At 38.9% G+C, this 3,764-nt stretch overlaps 1 pseudogene; it reads left to right on the forward strand.

Annotated features, from left to right (window-relative positions):
- The first annotated feature begins 972 nt into the window (after positions 1–972).
- On the forward strand, positions 973–3,374 carry LOC105464083 (serine/threonine-protein kinase tousled-like 1 pseudogene; annotated as a pseudogene).
- Positions 3,375–3,764: the final 390 nt, after the last annotated feature.

Consider the following 3,764-nt stretch of genomic DNA (forward strand, 5'->3'; position numbering starts at 1 on the left):
GCAAGAGAAAAGCAGCTAGTCACCTATAAAGGAAATCTCATCAGATTAACAGCAGACTTTTCAGCAGAAACCTTATAGGTCAGAAGAGAATGGGATGGCATTTGCAAAACACTAGAAAGAAAAAAAAAACTGTCAGCCAAGAATTTTATATTCTACCAGAAAAAGCTTCATAAATGAAGGAGAAATGAAGTCTTTCTCAGACAAGCAAATGCTGAGTAAATTTGTCACCTCTAGACTGGCTATGCAGGAAATGTTCAGAGGAGTCTTAAACATGGAAATGAAAGGTCAGTATTCATTATGATGAAAACACATGGAAAAATAAAACTAACAATTCTTATAAAAACAATCACACAAAGGAGGAGGAGAAAGGAATCAAATGGCAACATGACATAATTTGTTCAAACCATAAAGACAAAAAGAGAAAAAAAAGAAAAAATTAATAAAACAATTTGTAAAAATTAATAATATGACAGAAACAAAGCCTCACATATCAATAATAACCTTGAATGTAAACAAATTAAATGTTCCACTTAAAAAAGATTGGCATAATTAATAAAATAAAATCAAGATCCAACTATATGCTGCTAACAAGAAACTCACTTTACCCATAAAGATACACATAGACTGAAAGTAAAAGAGTGGGAAAAGATAGTCCATGCAATTGGAAACCAAAAGCAAGTAGGTGTAGCTAAATTTCTACTAGATAAAAAAGACTTTAAATCAAAAACAGCAATAGGCCCACACTCAGACCCCAGCCCTGGCAGGTGCCCCCACCACACCTCCACCACTCGGCTCCTTCCCTCAGCCTCTTCTCTGGTGCACCCACCCACTCCCTCACTTCTCCCCCTTTCCCTCTTCCCCATCTGCTCTCCTTCCCTCACCTCTTTCCTCCCCACTTCCCCTCTTCTTGGTTTCCTCCCCCATCCCCTTGACTCTCCCCTCCCTGCCCTTACTCTCTCGCTCACCCTCAGCCTGGACCCCCCATGATGGAGGCAGGTGCCAGTGCCATTGTCACTGCTGCCATCGCAGAGTGGGAGTCATGTTCCCAGAAAGTAGCATGATGGGTGTCCAAAGTAGCAGTGGAAGTTTGCAGGAGCCACCATCTTGGTACCAGCGCTCCACATCTCCAACCCCAGGCTCAGTGGCAAGCAGCGGCCAGGTCCCTGATAAATCACGCACCACCATCCAGGAGGCCCAGGGAAGATGCAATGGATGAGCTTCATAGTCTGAATCCAAGAAGGCAAGAGTTATTGGAAGCTAGATTTACTGGGTTGTAAGTGGGAACACAGGGAGTACCAGCAATTGCAGTGTTGGAGCTAAAGCCTCAACAAATAATGAATCTCTTATCACAGTTTTAGAAGCTTAGGATCTTTAAGTGACAAAGAATCAGAGAAATGACTGGCAGGCAGCTGAAAGGACTGTGCAAGTGACTGGACTTTATCTGCAGTGGGTTCCCTTGAGAAACCAGAGAAGAAACAATCAGAATCATCTAGGAGAAAATATAGAAAAGCAGAAACCCAGAATGAAAATTGTCAGGGAAGAAGTACTGGGGGGATGTGGCCACAAAATTAGTGACTATTTTGAATACTAGGGTGAAAATGGCTCAAGTCCAGTAAGAGGCATACCTCCTGCAATCAGTTCTCCTCAAAATTCATATTCACATTCCACTCCTTCCTCATCTCTTTGACCAAATGGCCCTTCTCCTACTGCATTAGCATTTGGGGACCACCCTATTGTACAATCAAAGCAGTTACCCTTTAAAATTATTCAGACTGTTCTAACGATCCTGAAATTAGCAGCATTAGAAAGTAATAAAATCCAGGAGCTGGAAAAGAAGGAAGGATATATAGATTATTTGCTCAGGGCTAACCATGATCTCAGATGGCAAATAGATGAACAACAAAAATTACTTGAAAAATACAAAGAATGATTAAATAAGTGTATATAAATGAGCAAGAAACTTCTTTTGAAAAGAGTACACAAGAAAAACTGTCAAACAGAGAGAAGAGTATGCAAGATTGATTACATCTCAGGCACTTTACAACAGTTAGACATGGCGTTTCATTTACTGAATAATGGACAGATGGTTTTGCATTTCAGAATCTTGTGAAGCAACAAGAATGGGTGAATTAGCAAAGGGAAGATATTGAAAGGCAAAGGAAAATTTTAGCCAAACACAAACCTCCCACAGCTAATAATTCTCAGACACCCTCTACCACTACTGAACTAAAACAAAGGAAAAACAAAGCAGTCAGTGCAGCAGAAAATGATCCCTTTTTTAGACCAAATTTACTACAACTGTTGACTTTGGCAGAATATCATGAACAGGAAGACATTTTCAAACTTAGACTAGGACATCTCAGAAAGGAAGAGGCAGAAATCCAAGCAGAACTTGAATGTTGACATGACATGAGCTGAGCAGAATAAACAATGAAGATAATTCACAATTCAAAGATCACCCAATGTTAAACGAAAGATATTTATTACTTCATCTGCTTGGTAGAGGTGGCTTTAGCAAAGTGTATAAGGCTTTTGACCTTTATGAACAAAGATATACTGCTGTGAAGCTACATCAGCTTAATAAAGGCTGGAGAGATGAGAAAAAAGAAAACTACTACAAGTATGCCTGCAGTATAGAATACACAAAGAACTGAATCACCCCAGAATAGTTAAACTCTATGATTATTTCTCCTTGGATACAGATACACTTTGTACGGTGTTAGAATACTGTGAAGGCAATGACTTGGTTTTCTATCTGAAGCAACACAAGCTAATGTCAGAGAAAGAAGCTGAGTCTATTGTAATGCAGATTGTAAATGCACTAAGATATCCCAATAAGATCAATCCCCCATTACACATTATGACCTTAAGCCAGGAAACATCCTTTTGGTAGATAGAACAGCATGTGGTGAAATCAAAATCACTGATTTTTGTCTGTCCAAGATTACAGATGATGATAGCTATGGTATAGATGGAACTAATCTACCTCCTGAGTGTTACATAGTTGGAAAAGTGGCACCAAAGATTTCCAACAAGGTTAATGTGTGGTCAATTAGAGTCATCTTCTTTCAGCATCTTTGTGGTAGAAAGCCATTTGGTCACAATCAATCTCAACAAGACATTCTTCAAGAAAATACAATATTAAAAGCCACAGAAGTCCAGTTCCATGTAAAACCAATTGCAAGCAGTGAACCCTAGGCCTTTATAAGACGCTGCTTAGCATATGGAAAAGAAGATTGATTTGATGTGCACCAGCTGGCAAATGACCCATACCTCCCCCCACAAAAGTACATCAAATTCTTCAGGAAACCTACAACATGGCTGGGCTGACAGCATCTCCTACACTGCTTTCTTCAAGCATAATTACTTACTGACTTTCCTCCAAGACCGGCATGATGTCTTTGGATTGCTTCCAGATGCACACTTAAGTTTGAGAGCATTTGAGTGTTTTTTGTGTGTTTGTTTTCTTTTTTTTTTTTACACAGGACATGGTTAAGAACTGTTTGTGAACTGAAGTTCCTCATAGTGTCATTTCTTTGAGAGTGGATCATGGACAATGAATAAATGCACACTTCTGACTATAACTTTGAGCAGTAAAGGATGACCACGTGTTATAAAGAAACAGGAATACCATGTTAAGACAGAAGAAAAACATTTTTGTTCTTTTATTTGAAGGAACACCGTAAATAATGTTTATAATACTTAAATACATTTGGTTGTTACCAGAGTTCTAATATGAAAGGTAGTTTTTCATATTAGTTTTT

The sequence above is a fragment of the Macaca nemestrina genome, chromosome 14 (genome assembly GCF_043159975.1).
Source record: "Macaca nemestrina isolate mMacNem1 chromosome 14, mMacNem.hap1, whole genome shotgun sequence".
Taxonomy (NCBI): Eukaryota; Metazoa; Chordata; class Mammalia; order Primates; family Cercopithecidae; genus Macaca; species Macaca nemestrina.